Source organism: Hypanus sabinus, chromosome 2, assembly GCF_030144855.1.
Source record: "Hypanus sabinus isolate sHypSab1 chromosome 2, sHypSab1.hap1, whole genome shotgun sequence".
NCBI classification, from domain to species: domain Eukaryota; kingdom Metazoa; phylum Chordata; class Chondrichthyes; order Myliobatiformes; family Dasyatidae; genus Hypanus; species Hypanus sabinus.
The window spans coordinates 157991137-158007422 of NC_082707.1; the positions used below are offsets into that span (position 1 = coordinate 157991137).

Here is a 16286-nt window from a genome sequence, read left to right on the forward strand (position 1 = left end):
CTGTGGGTTTCTCAATTAACTGGATTGATAATATGGTGTCCTTGATCAAAGTTAGATTCAAAGGGGTCTGCTTCTTAATCATTTCTTTGTGGTGCTCAGACGTGATAGTCCCAGTGAACTTCTCTGCCTCAACCAAGTTGGTGTATCTAGTGGCTAAGTGTCTACCATGGGAGTTCACTTTAGCTATCCTAACAGAAAGATACCTCATTTCAGAAAGACACAAAACCCGCACTTAATGAACTGATACTCTGTGGTTAATAGCCTTGAAATGGGATAGTCAGATGCCCTTTTCGTCATTGCCAGTGACTTCAACTAGGCTAACTCCAGTTGTCAAAAGTCAAAGTGAAATTTGTTATCAAAGATACATATAAGTTACCATATACTGCCTTGAGATTCATTTTTATTGCAAACATTTAAAGATGAAAGAAAATGAAAAATATGCATAAACAAAGACTGACAAACAACCAATGTGCAAAACACAAGTTGCGTGAATAATAAAAAATATCCAAAGAACATGAGTTGTAGAGTCCTAGAAAGTGAATCTGTGAGTGTAGAATCAGTTCAGGAGTTGTGATGAATGAAGTTATCCATGCTACTTCAGGAGCCTAATTGTAGGGTATTAATTGTTCTTGAGCCTGGTGACGTGGGACATAAGGCTTCTGTACTTCCTACCCGACAGTAGTAGCAAAAAGAGGGCAATGCCTGGATGGAGGTGGTCTTTGATTATAGATACTGCTTTCTTAAGGCAGCGTTCCATGTAAGTGTGTTCAATTGAGCAGAGGGCTTTCCCTGTGATGGACTGGGCTGTATCCACTTTCTGTAGACTTTTGAGTTCTTGGACATTGGTGTTTCCATATCAGGCTGTGATGCAACCAGTAAGAATATAATGCATCTTTAAAAGTCTGTCAAAATTTTTGGTGACATCCTGAATCTATGGAAACCTCTAAGAAAGTAAAGGTATTGAACATCAGGACAGATCCTTTGGTATGATAATGCCCCCTGTTCTATTCACCTTTTACTTATGACTACAAGGCCATGTATATCTCCAATGCCATATTTAAGTTTCCTGTTAGTTGCATCACAGATTGGTTTGAAACACCAATGCCCTTGAACAGAAAAGTCAACAAAAATTAGTGAATGTGGCCCAGTCCATCGTGGGTAAAGCCCTCCCCATTATTGAGCACATCTACATGGAACACCATTGCAGGAAAGCAGCATCCATTATCAAAGACCTCCACCAACCAGGCCGTGCTCTCTTCTCAACAGGAAATGGGTACATGAGGCTCAGGACACACATCACCAGGTTCAGGAATGGTTGTTACCCTTCAACCATCAGGCTCTTGAACCAGAGGGATAACTTCATTTACTCCAACACTGAACTGTTCCCCTAACCAATGATTTCACTTTCAGGACTCTTCAATTCAAGTTCTGGATATTTATTGCTTATTTACTATTATTTTGTTTGTTTTTTTGTTTCTTTGTATTTACTGTGAATGCTCACAATAAAATGAATCTCAGGGCTGTATATGGTCATATACATGTACTTTTATAACAAATTTACTTTGCACTTTTAGAACTTTAATAATAAACATCATACATCACAGTCTTCAACAAACAATGGTACTCATCACAGTAATCATCTAGCATGTACTGTGTGAAACTGTTGACAGTCTTGAGTACTACTCAGGATTCCAGTCAGCAACTATTCAGCTGTTTTAGGTGTTTACTCTGTCTTGGATTTTGGGAATCAGATTGTTAAGAATGAAGTGAGAATGAGCAACAATAATAGTTCCTCTCAGGAACAAAAACCTTTGAATTAGCTGGCAAGGTAGTGTAGCGGTTAGCGCAACACTTCACAGTGCCAGTGACCTATGTTCAATTCCCATCACTGTCTGTAAGGAGTTTCTATGTTCTCCCTGTGACTATGTGGTTTCCTCCCATATCCCAAACAAAACAGATGGGTTAGCAGGTTAATTGGTCACATGGGTGTCACTGGGTGGTTCAGACTCATTGGGCCAGAAGTGCCTGTTACTCTGCTGTACCTCTAAATAAAAAAAAAGATAAAATATACTTTCCAGGGGCGGACCGAAGTTTGGAACTGGGAACGAGTGGACCCGGTGAGAGACCCGAGATTGGGAGCAGCTCCCCGGGTAAAGGCTGCAAAAGCGGCCGGAGTTTTGAATCCTTCCGATGGCAGAGGTGAAGATTCGGGCGGAGATTCCGTGAGATGTTTCAGCCACACAGAGGGAGCCCGGTCTTTCCCCGCCGTGGATCGGGGCCTGTTGTCCGGAGTTTCCTCCCGGTCCTGTCTCCTGCTGCTGGGATACGGGAGCTGGCCCGCAGCGGCTGCCGATGGAACTCCGGTGTGTGAGCGCTCCCCTGTGCAAAAGGACAGGCTGAAAGTCAAGGGAGAACCAGGCGCAAAGGTAAACTCGGGCTTTAGAAAAAGGAAACTGGAGCAGGCCATTCGGCCCGTTGTGTCTGTCCTGCCTTTCACGCAGAACATGCCGCGGAGCAAGCAGGGTGTCACAAAGGGAGGAATATGGGAGTGTTGTATGTCTGAGCCCAGCTGTGTGTGTTTGTGTATCAGAATCAGGTTTACTGCATCTGTGGTGAAATTTGTTCCTTTGTGTCTGCAGTACAATGCAATATTTACTAATAAAAACCACAGATTACAATTAGAATGTGTAAAATTATATTTAGAATGTAGTGCAAAACGAGAGGGAAAATACTGAGGGGGTGTTGATGGGTTCATTGTCCATTCGGAAATCTAATGGTGGGGAAGAAGCTGTTCCTAAACCAGTAAGCGTATCTTCATTTTTGTGGCATCATCTTTTGAAGTTGTCCTGGATGCTGTGGAGTCCAGTGCCCATGAAGGAACTGGCTGAGTTTACAGCTTTCTGCAGCATTTTCCGATCCTGTGCAGTGGCCTCTCCACACCAGGCAGTGATGCAACCAGTTAGAATGCTCTCCACAGTACAAAAAAAATACTTTCCACAGATTACTATTAATGTGGAGGAAAACTAATTAAATGTTTGACAGAAGCAATAATCAGTAAAGTTGTCATTAATCATTCATTATCATCCATATGAGGAAGATGGTTTGCTATCAACGAAGTACAGACACAAGTTAGAAGACATATCTAAATAACGTGGTTACCAGAACCACAAACAGACAATCTGCAGATGCTGGTAATTAAAGCAACACACAAAATGCTGGAGGAATTCAGCAGGGCAGGTAGCACCTATGAAAAATACATGCTGCACATATGCCCTCACACCATCCTCCTGCTACTCCACCAGGGAGATGGTTCCTCTTGTCCTCACCTACCACCACAGCACATAATTTTCGTACTTCCACCATCTCCAACGGGATCCCACCATCAAGCACAGCTCCCTTTCCCCCCCACCACCCCCTGGTTTCCGCAGGGTTCGCTCCCTACGTAACTCCCTTGTCATTTGTCCCTTCCCACTGATCTGGCATTTATCCTTGCAAGCAGGACAAGTGCTACACCTCCTCCCTGACGACCATTCAGGGCCCTAAACAGTCTTTCTGGGGAGGTAGCACTTCACTTGAGAGTCTATTGGGGTCATCTACAGTACCTGGTATGGCCTCCTGTATATCAGTGAGACCTGACGTAGACTAAGAGATTGCTTCAGTGAGTACCTACGCTCCATTCGCTAGAAAAAGCGGGATCACCCAGTGGCCACCGATTTTAATTCCACTTCCTATTCTTATTGCGACATGTCAGTCCATGGTTTCCTCTACTGTTGCAATGAGACTATACTCAGGTTGGAAGAGCAACAGCTTATATTCGGTCTGCGTTGTCTCTAATCTGATAGCATGAACAGAGATTTCTTAAACTTCCGGTAATTCCACTCTCCCCCCCCCCCCCCAACTCTTCTTCACCATTCCCCACTCTGACTTTATCTCCTTACCTGCCCATCACCTCCCTCTGGTGCCCTTCCCCCTTTTCTTTCTTCCATGCCTTTCTGTCCTCTCTTATTAGATTCCCTCTTCTCTAGCCCAGTATCTCTTTGACTAAACAACTTCCCAGCTCTCTTACTTCATCCTTCCCATTTTCACCTATCACCTTTTGTTTCTTCCTCCCCTCCCCCACACGTCTTACTAGTTTTCATTTTTTTTTCTCCAGTCCTGCTGAAGGGTCTCTGCCTGAAATGTTGACTGTACTCTTTTTCATAGATGCTACCTGGCCTGCTGGGTTCCTCCAGCATTTTGATTACCAGGACCAACTTGTATTAGAATTAACATTTCCAAGGACTTACACACAAAAACATAACAGTGGTCCATTATCAATCTAGAGACTAATGCAGAATTGGATTATCAAATCTACCAAAAAGGATTAATGAAATGCCAAGGATGCCTGACCAATACATTTCTTCCCACCTCGGCCAACTTCGTTCAAGTACCAACTAAATAATGCACAGAAGTAAGCTTGCAAAAAGCGGCACACTGAATCTGACACCACGAATGATTACAGGCCAGTAAGCCTAACATGGTCTGGGGGCACAGAGAAAAAAGGAAAAAATAATTTGGATGGGCAGTTTCAACAAACCACCTGTAATTTAAGCCAATGTTAAATATGATTCCACAAGAGGTTCTGCAGATGCTAAACATCACACACAAAACGCTGGAGGAACTCAGCAGGTCAAAAAGTATTTATGGAGGGAAATTAACAGTCAATGTTTCGGGATGAGACCCTTCATCAGGATTGGAAAGGAAAGGGGCAAAATCAAGAATTTAAAAAAAAAGAACGGGTAGGAGTACAAGCTGCTAAGTGAGCAGGGGGGAGGAATAAAGGGAATAACATGAGAAGCTAGGATCTTCTTCACCTGACTTTTCAACATTTCAACACTCCTCTCTCTCCTCCAACCTCTGCCATCCACTAACCCAGCTATAACTCCTGCAGTGTCTTCACCATCCTCTCTTACCTTCTCCTCTCAAGTGGAATCTTTGTCTACTGAGCCACATCACACTGAGGTCCAAGCTTGCCATAATACCGAACTCTTCTTCTGTCACCTGACTCTATTTCTTTGGCAAGGATTCTCCACCCAACACTGATGACCCTTCTTCTCCCATCTTCAAACCCCATCCTCCTTCTGGATACCTTGCTCTTGTCTTCTGTCTGCTCTGGTGGAACATCAACCATTTCAACTTCACAACTCCCCTGACCTATTCCAACTTCAAACCCTTGGAACACACTGCCCTCCACCTTGCTCTCAAATTTACTTGGGCCTATTTCTGACACCTCCCTCCTCTTTTTTGATATGAGTCTCCATCTCCAGATTACCTACCAACATCTTTTACAAATCCATCGACATCCATAGTTACTTTGATTGTACTCTTCCTACCATTCTCTCAGTTCTTCCATCTCTGCCTCATCTGTTCTCAGGATGAGGCTTTCCATTCCAGGACCCCTTTTACCTCTCACCTCCCCCATCAATATTGTTCTCAGCCTTATCTCCTTCATTTGTCGCATGTCTCTGCCCTCACCCCATCAACCCCCCACCCCGACATATGGATAGGACTCCTTTTGTCCTCAACTACCATTCCATGAGGCAACACAGCACTCTCCACAACTTCTGCCATCACCATCAGGTAAAAGTACATACTTAATATTATAAAGACAAAATATCAGTCATTTTTTTCTGATTTCTCTGCAACTCAGCTGCAACTTTGATAAAATCATATGGGTTAATGATTTGAAATTGAATATAAAAGTCATAATTAGTACATTCACAGGTGATATAAAAAATAGCAAAGTGACTGATAACAAAAAAGCAAATTCCAGACTACATTAGATATCAATGGCTTAGGTTTGATAGGCAAGTAAATGGAATTTAACGGTTCTTTTATTATCAAATTACACAACTCTGAAATTATTCTTCTCCCGATAGAAACGAAAGGCAGCACAATCATCAACTCCCAAAACTCTCCTCCCCTCACAAAATAAACGAACAAAACTGGAACAGGCATATTGACCCCCAAATCCCTCTCCTCCACACGCAAAAAGAAATTAAGAAAGATTGGGCGAAAAACACAGAATACAAAAAAGCCATAAGACTGAAAAAAAAAGTTCACAGTCCAAGTCCACATCCGAAATGCAGAAAACCTGGGCAACATTCTCTCTCCCCATAGCAAAACGATCTCACCGATAAAAAGGCAGTCTTCCTTTCTCTGGCAGAAGGGCAATCCCCGAGCAATAAAAAGACAGGCAGCCGGCATTTCAACCTCCCTCACTGCCTTGATCGGTGAACAATGGAGACTTTAAGTAGAGAAATGGAGTCGAACATCGGCTCACAATCTTCTTGTCATGAGGTTCCCGCACACTGCCTCTGCTTCTGGGAATCCCCTCAGAGACTGCAGAATGCTGAGACACCCAAACAATCTCCAAATTGCAAAGCACAGGCTTGAACAGTTCAAGAATCATATTCAAGACAAAAAACAAACTTAAAAGACATAGAAGAAGTGAAAACAATCTGAAGAAATACAAATAAATCTATTTAGATGGTCAAAGAAAACAAAGAAGTAGATATATTGTATGATGATGATACTGTGAAAGACGTGGTTTCTTGCAGTGCTTGCTCACAGGATCTCTAAAGATAGCAATGTTATTATTACCAAGAGATTCAGTGCCTGCTGTGTGAATGATTAGCAAAATACACTGCAATATTTCACTGAGGCTTCTTCAATAGTAATTCTCAATCCCATGACTTCTACTGTTATGACACATGTTGCAAGTCTTCTAAACAACATCACTTCAAATTCTTTTCCCAGTCATGCACAATATATTACTAATATATCATTATTGCTAAGACTAATTATTATAACTTCCCATCCAAAAGCCCTCAAGAGAGAATCTTCACCAGATGCATTATAGAGATTCAGGGAAATTTCACAAATTTTTCCATGGATATTTTGGGATAAGTAATAAATGTTGGCCTTGCAAGCCCAGTTACATTCTACACATACTGCAATTTCACATACAAAAATATGAGACAGTTGCTTCTCTTGGCCACGTTTTGTGTTATGTGAGGAGAGAAATCATGAGAGAATTGAATTTTTAAAATATCTTTTAGGCTACAGATGTAATACTGTGTACTCCTGATCATCACACCTTTGCTACTTGCAGAAAATGAGGTACTATCTTCTTGTTTGCAATTGGCTACACCACAGCAGAAGGCCAAGGACAGACAGGTTAGTCTAAGAATCAGAGTGGGGTGTCAAAAGGCATGTAACTGGAAACTCAGGATACCACTGTAGAGAATGAACAAATACCATGCAAAATGGTCACCTCATCTAGGCTTGGTCATGAGCACTGAATGCTGGCAACAAGAGTGTAACACATGGATTTGTGGATAATAAGTTCACATGGAATGAGAATCAGTCACTATGTACAAATAAATCATTCATCGAGGTCTCTAACTGGAAACTATGATGAATTGAGATCCAATATCAGATCTGGATCTGAGACATTCAAGCTGGGTTACCTTGACCTGTAGAGGAAATCTCAGCACAGCCTTTGTAAAACTGTCAAGTTATCAGGGATACCAAGATACCAACTGGCCTAGAGTTCCAGACAGCCGTAGCATAGCTTGCATGTTATGACACGCAACAAAGTAGGGTAGTATTGCTGGCATCCTTCATTGATGAGCTCATTGCATTCTGTGCATGGTTAAAACAGAAAGTCAACAAAATGACACCATACACCCCAAAAACTTCTGATGCACCTGTACCACTGGAGACAACAAATCAGCCTTCCTAACAGTAAGCCTGCAGAAAGTGAGAGGCCAAAGTAGAATTCCTGTCCTCAGATCTTGAGTGAATCAGCTGGTGGGTGAAGATATCTTTAACTTCTCCCTATTCTATTCTGAGGTTCTCCCGACTTTAAGAAACCATTATCCCAGTGCTAAACAAAAGTAAAGTAGTACCCCTTGATGACTACCATTCTCTGCTTTCTACCATCATGATGCGTTTTGAAATGCTGGTCATGGCACACATTAACTTCAGTATCCCAAATGGCCTTGACCTACTGCAAATTTTCTAATGCCAAAACAGATTGTATCTTTATGGCACTACACCCATGTCTACAACATATTGGAATATTTGCATAACAAAGATACCTATGCCAGTCCCGTTTATTAACTATAGTTCAATACTGAATACCATTATTCCAAAAAATCATCTCCAAACTCCTAGGCCTAAGACTCGGCATGCCCACCTTCACCACCCAATCCCCCCACAACTGGATCCTTGCAAGGACAGACAGCAACACTTTCTCCACCATTATCCTCAACACCTGTGTCCCGTAGAGCTGCATCCTCCTTCTCTCATTTTACTTCCTATATTCTCATGTCTTTGTGGCCAGATTCTGCTCTACTTCCATTTGTACGCCTGCAGATGACATTACTGTGGGCAGAATCTCAATGATGAGATGGTGTACAGTAAGACAGAATGTCAAAACAACAACCTCTCACACAATGTCACAAAAATAAAATAGTTGGTCATTGTTTTCATGAAGCATAGTGGAGTACATGCCCCTATCTGTATCATTGAGGTGAAGATGGTTGAATGCTTCATGAGGTATAAATATCACCAAGAACTTTTCCTAGTCCAGCAGCATGGAGACTAGGCCCAAGAAAGCACACCATTGCTTCTACTTCCTCAGAAATTCAATCTGCCCCCAATGACTCTCACCCATTTTTAGAAAAACACCGCCATCATGCCCAGATGCATCACAACTTGCTATGGACACTGTTCTATCCACAACTGCAATAAATTACAGAGAGTTGTGTATGTAGCCCAGTCCATAATGAAAACCAGCTACCCACTACTCACCGTCTACGCCTTCTGTTCTCTCAGGAAAGCAGCCAACATACCAGAGTATGTTGTAGTATCAGAGGAAACATCACACTGAACCACGGTTACACTAAGATCAACAGTGGCTACTGTGCTATTCCACACCCACACTTCAGAAAGTCTGATCACCTGGCTGTACTTCTATCCCCAAGTATAGGCAGAAATTGGAGACTGCAGCGCCAGTAGTGAGGACCACGAAGGTATGGACAAGGGAAGCACAAGGGCGCTTACAGGACTGCTTTGAATTGGCGGACTAGAGTGTATTCAGGGATTCATCATCAAATCTGTATGGGTATGCTGCAGTTGTTACCAACTTCATTAAAATCTGTTTGGAGGAATGCGTGCCTATGAAAACTTGCTGTACATTCCCAAATCAAAATCACCGATTATACCAGTGCCTAAGAAGAGTAATGTGAGATGCTTTAATGACTATTGTTCAATGCCCTCACATCTATGGTGATGAAATGGTTTGTGAGGTTGGTCATGGCTAGAATGAACTCCTGGATGGACTGCAATTTGCCTGTCACCACAATAGGTCTATGGTAGACGCAATCTCAATGGCTTTTCATACGGCCTTTGATCACTTGGATAATACAAACACCCATGTCAGGATGCTGTTCGATGATAATAGCTCAGTATTTAACATCATCATTCTCACAGTCTTGATCGATAAGCTACAGAACCTGGGCCGCTGTACCTCCCTCTGCAACTAGATCCTCAACTTCCTAACTGGAAGAACACAATCTGCACGGATTAGTGATAATACCTCCTCCTCACTGACAATTAACACTGGCGCACCTCAGGGGTGTGTGCCCAGCCCACTGCTCTACTCCCTCGACAACCATGACTGCACCACTAAGTATAGCTCAAATGCCATCCATCAATTTGCTGACAATACAACCATTGATGTTAGTATCACAGATAAAGATGAGAGGGCATATAGGAGTGAGATATACCAGCTGGTTGAGAGGTGTTGCAGCAACAATCTTACACTCAACATTAGTGAGACAAAGGAACGAATCAGTCCTCAGAAAGATCAGAATTGGAGAGAGTGAGTACTTTCAAGTTACTGGGTGTCAAGATCTCAGAGGATCTAATTTGGTCCCAATACATCAATAAAGAACACAAGACAGTGGCTACCATAAATTCCAGTGTATAAGCCGAGAATTTGGACCTAAATTTTGGTCCTAAAATTAGGGGGGGTCGGCTTATACAGAGGGTGCCAACTTTGGAAAAAAGAATACACGGAAGACAGGTCGTATTTATTGGCTGTTTTTGAGTCAAATTCATTCCACGGTCAATGCATGAATTCTTTGAATGGTTTGTTTAAACTCACGTCTAGTGGCTGGAGCACAGACATCAAACCACTGGGGATGACTGCAATGTCCGTATTTTCAGCTTTCAATGCTGCTTTTGTCTCACCTGACAAGTGCACTTTGAACACGTCCCAGACAAGTAGTGTCTTCCTTCCTGAAACCTTCGGGACGTTGATGCCACACCTCTTTAACCCACTTCAAGCAACCTGCTTCGTCCATCCAGCAGCATTCTTGAACGTAAACAACACCCCCCATCCCCCCCCCCCCAGGAATTTTCTGAGCAATCTTTGTTTTCTGTCTCAGCACAAGATCATGTCTATTCATAAATCGGGTGCACCAACTTCACGTAGCTTTGAAATTTTCGCTGACCTCATGGTGGTTTTTGTCCCATTTCAATGCCTAAACTGGAATAATTTCTCTGGTAACAATGTATCCAGACGATTGCTAGACGATTCACCCACTCTAAAACTTTTTCTTCCAGTTCTGCCCACTGGCATGTTTTCCCACAGTTTGTACATTTCGTCTTTGGCATGTCCTCAGCCTTTCTCCACTCTCTCACTTGTTTCTCATTTACACTAAACTTCTTAGCAGCTGCAGAATTATTAGTTCCTTTAGCAAAATAAACAACCTTCAGCTTGAAGCCAGCATCATATTGCATTTGTTTTAATCTTTTGTACATGGTGGTCACTGAGTACACGTACTGATCCTGCCACCCCGTGTTATGTTTTAACGAGATTGTAATGGGTGCTAAATGGTTTCACGGGAACTACATTTCAGATGATTCTTTTCCATTGGAAACCTAATCCAAAATGTCTCTCCCTGATTTATTTATTAAGAATTCGCTTAGAATGCTCTACAATGTCTAGGTCTGTTTTTTTTTTTAGCAGGTACTGGTTCACAAAATTTCCAGGTTCCAGATCCAGTAAAGCTGAGTACTGGCATAAGATCTTGTGATCTTTTCTGGTTAAATCCAAAACCTTTACAAAAGGGGTTGGCTTATACAAAGGTAACATGAAAAAGTAACTTTTTTAACCTTGAAAATGGGGGGTCAGCTTATTTATAAAATAGCACATCCTTGCTATTGGCCCATGAGGTGGTGCGGCACGGCAGCAGCGGCCTTTCAGACCTAGCGTTACTTTAATTTAATTTTCTAATCTAAGTTTGATACACAATTTTCGATTAGGGCACATGGATAACAAAACGGCCATCTACCATCGCCAGTTACTACTACAATACAGAGATCGCCCCAAAACAAACTTTCACAAAGATCTGCTGGCTGAATTACATGACCTTGGCTTGCTGCGGGGAACAGGCCTACATTCCTTGGACTCGCTTGATGCTAGTAGCCGGAGATGGAGATGTCGTAAGAGATGTGCGAGGAAGCGGAAGCAGGGCAGGAGTCCGTGCCAGGCAAAAAGCGAACCCTAGCCGGCCGGCTCTCCCGTCCATTCTGCTCTCCAATGTCCGCTCCCTGGACAATAAAATGGACTACATCCGGCTCCAACGAAATACTCGGCGGGAGTACAGAGTCTGCTCTGCGTATGTCTTCACAGAGACATGGCTCACTGATGGAATTTTGGATGCGGTCATTCAGCTGGATGGGCTCGTCTTGTTTCGTGCGGACAGGGATACAGCTCCCTCCGGTAGGACTTGCGGTGGTGGTGTATGTATTTACATCAACACGGAATGGTGTAAGAACTCTGTGCTGGTTTCCAGACACTGCTCATCGCTAGTGGAGTTTCTGGCTGTTAGATGCAGAACACTTTATTTGCCACAGGAATTCACCTCTGTTCTTACATTCGGTGTCTACATTCCCCCCAGCACTAATGCTAAGGAGGCGCTCTGTGAACTGTACGGGGCTATTAGCGAACTGCAGAACGCACACCCTGATGGACTGTTTATTGTCACCAGTGATTTTAACCACACGAACCTTAAGTCAGTGCTCCCCAAATTCCATCAGTATGTGGACTTTGCAACGAGAGGGGAGAACGCGTTGGACCTTGCTTATACAAACATCCCTGACGCGTACTGGCAGACCCCGCCTCCATCTCGGTTACTCAGACCACATCTCTGTTATGCTAATTCCATTATACAGACCGCTCGTCAGGTGCTCGAGACCAGTTCAGAAGCAGGTGAAAACCTGGTCAGCAGGAGCCATCTCTGCTCTTCAAGACTGCTTTGAGCACACTGACTGGCACATGTTCAGGGAGGCTGCAACTGATGGCGACTCTACCAACTTAAAGGAGTACACAGCATCAGTGACCAGCTACATCAGCAAGTGCATTGATGATGTTAACTCTGTCCAAGACCATCACTATATGCGCTAACCAGAAGCCATGGATGACCGCGGAGGCACATGCGCTGCTGAGGACCCATGACTCTGCCTTCAGAGCAGGTGACAAGGCAGCTCTAACAACAGCGAGGGCCAAACTGTCCCAAGCCATCAGAGGGGCAAAGCATGCACATGCCCAGCTAATCCACAGCCACTTCAAGGACAGCAGCGACACATGGCGCATGTGGAAGTGCATCCAGGACATTACCAATTACAGGATAACATCACCTGACTGTGCAGGTGATGCCTCCCTCCCAGACGCGCTGAATAACTTCTACACCCGGTTTGAGGCTGAAAATGACATGGCGGCGAGGATGTCCACCCCTCCTACAAATGACCAGGTGCTGTGTCTCACCGTGGCTAATGTGAGAACAACCCTGTGCAAGGTCAACCCATGGAAGGCTGCTGGACCAGACAACATTCCTGGTAGAGTGCTCAGAGGATGTGCAGACCAGCTAGCAGATGTTCTTACTGTCATCTTCAACATCTCCCTGAGCAGCACCACTGTTCCAACCTGCTTCAAGGCCACCACCAGCGTCTCTGTGCCGAAGAAGTCTTCAGTGTCCTGCCTAAGTGACTATCACACGGTTGCACTTACTTCCATCATCATGAAGTGTTTTGAGAGGGCTTGTCCTGAGGCAGATCAAGACCCTGCTGCCCCCCTCACTGGACCCCCTGCAGTTTGCATACCATCCCAACTACTCATCAGATGACACCATTGCCATCACCCTCCACCTGGCCCTAACCCACCTGGACAAAAAAGACACATACATTCAGATGCTGTTCATAGACTTCAGTTCAGCATTCAACACAATCATCCCTCAGAAACTGACTGGAAAGCTGAGCCTACTGGGCCTGAACACCTCCCTCTGCAACTGGATCCTAGACTTCCTGACTGGGAGATCTCAGTCAGTCCGGATCGGAGGCAGCATCTCCAACACCATCACACTGAGCACGGGGGCCCCCCAGGGCTGTGTGCTCAGTCCACTGCTGTTCACTCTGCTGACACACGACTGTGCTGCAACACACAGCTCGAACTACATCAAATTCGCTGATGACACGACCGTGGTGGGTCTCATCAACAAGAACGACAAGTCAGCTCGCAGAGAGGAGGTGCAGCTGCTAACGGACTGGTGCAGAGCCACAACCTGTCTCTTAATGTGAACAAAAGAGATGGTCGTTGGCTTCAGGAGGGCATGGAGCAACCACTCCCCGCTGAACATCGACAGCTCCTCGGTAGAGATTGTTAAGAGCACCAAATTTCTTGGTGTTCATCTGGCGGAGAATCTCACCTGGTCCCTCAACAGCAGCTCCATAGCAAAGAAAGCCCAGCAGCGTCTCTACTTTCTGCAAAGGCTGAGGAAAGTCCATCTCCCACCCCCCCCCCCCCCCATCTTCATCACATTCTACAGGGGTTGTATTGAGAGCATCCTGAGCAGCTGCATCACTGCCTGGTTCGGAAATTGCACTATGTTGGATTGTAAGACCCTGCAGCAGATAGTGAGGTCAGCTGAGAAGATCATTGGGGTCTCTCTTCCTGCCATCACAGACATTTACACTACACGCTGCTTCCGCAAAGAAAACAGCATTCGGGCTCTCACGACCAGACTATGTAACAGCTTCTTTCCCCAAGCTATCAGACTCCTCAATACCCAGAGCCTGGACTGACACCTTCCCCTATTGTCCTGTTAATTATTTATTGTAATGCCTGCACTGTTTTTGTGCACTTTACACAGTCCTGTGTAAGTCTGTAGTCTAGTGTAGCTTTCTGTGTTGTTTTTTTACGTAGTTCAGTCTAGTTTTTGTACTTTGTCATGTAACACATGGTCCTGAAAAACATGGTCTCATTTTTACTAAGAACTGTACCAGCAGTTATGGTCCAAATGACAATAAAAGTGACTTGACTTGATTTCATGAAGAATTTGAAGAGATTTGGTTTGTCACCTAAAACACCCAAAGACTTCTATGCACATATAGAACTATTCTGAAATGCTGCATCACCATGTGGTGTGGGGAAGGGCACTACTGCACAAGACCAAAAGAAATTACAGAAAGTTGTAAAATTAGTTAGCTCCATCTTGGGTACTAGCCTCCACATAATCCAAGACACCTTCAAGGAGTGGAGCCTCAGAAAGGCAGCATCCATTAATAAGGACCCCATCACCCAAGACATGCCCTTTTTTCATTATTACCATCAGGACGGAGGTACAGAAGCCTGAAGGCACACACTGTGGGGTTCAGAATCAGCTTCTTTCCCTTGCCATCCGATTCCTAAATAGACATTAAACCCACGAACACTTTTTTAAAACAATATATTATTTCTGACTTGCACTATTTTGAATCTCACGATTTAATATACATAGATGTACATGCTTAATGTAACTAATGTACTTTTTATTTTCTTTCTCTATTATCATTGAACTACTGCTGCTAAGTTAACAAATTTCACGATACATGCCAGTGATAAGCCTGATCCTGATCATAAGTACCACTCCGAGCTGTCTTTCTCTCTTCTCCCCCATTCCATTGGGCAGAAAATACAAAAGCTCGAGGGCATAAGAAAACGAATTAAGATGAACTCTTGATCTCTCAGTCTACTTTGTCACGACCTTTGCACTTTCTTTGTAACCTACACTACACTTCCTCTGTAACACCATATTCTGCATTCTGGTTTTTATATTGTACACCTCGATGTACTTAAGTATGGAATGATCTGTCTGGATGGTATGCAAACAAAAACTGTTCACTGTATCATGGTACAGGCGACAATAGTAAAACAAATAATTACCATTTAAAAGACAAAGATAAAAGTGAGAATAAACCAGTTTTTCCTCAGGTAGCCAGGTCGTTATGAATGGGGTACCACTTAATTCAGTGCTTGGGCCCCAGCTATTTATAATCTGTATGATTTGACTACAAGGACCAAATATCATATTTCTAATTTGCTGATGATGTAAAACAAGATGCTATTGCAAATAAGGCAGAGGCTGTAAAGAGACTTCATGGGATATATACAAGCTTCATGAGATGCTGAGATGATAAATGAAATAAGTATAAAAAATTGATACTTGATCAAGTTTATTGGACAACATTTTTTAAGAAGGTGAATAGTTGGAAAACCAGGATGTTTAAGAGGACCCAGACATCCTTGTACCTGACTGATGAGAACTGAGATGCAGAGACACCAAGGAATAAACAAGACAAATGCTATTATAGTGAGAGGATTTGAGTAAAGCAATACGGATATCTTACTACAATTACATAGAACAAGATCATACCTGCAGTAATGTGTTGCATTTACACCTTCTCACCCATAAGATGATACACTGTACTTGCCACAGAAGGAGTGTAACAAAAAAAAAGTCACTGGATGACAGCTTTATTGTGGAAGACTGAATAACCGAGGCTTGTAATCACTGAAGTCTAATAGAATGAAGGACCACCTCTTTGAAGCTTAAAAAATGCTTACAGGTGTTGACTGTGTGAATGCAAGGAAAATATGCTTTTACTGCTAGACAAGCCTAGGAGGGTTCACTATATTAAAATAAGATAAAAGTTGGCCATTTATGGTTACCTTTGTTCAGAGGGCATCAGTTTTTTGAACACAGTGACTCAGCATCCACAGGATTCCAGAGCAGATAATTTCGATCAAAACAGAAACCAGATAATAGAGGAATAATGCAGCAAAATGCAGGCAAGTTAGATGGTAAGTCATAAGCTTGATGCAAGGTGAAAGAAGCTTGCAAAGTCAAATGGCT

General features: G+C 43.3%; 1 protein-coding gene across 4 annotated transcripts in view; it reads right to left on the reverse strand.

Moving 5' to 3' along the window:
* The window catches only part of samd4a (sterile alpha motif domain containing 4A), a 181965-nt gene that overhangs the window by 79630 nt on the left and 86049 nt on the right, over nt 1-16286 (reverse strand). The gene's annotated exons all lie outside the window — the stretch shown is intronic.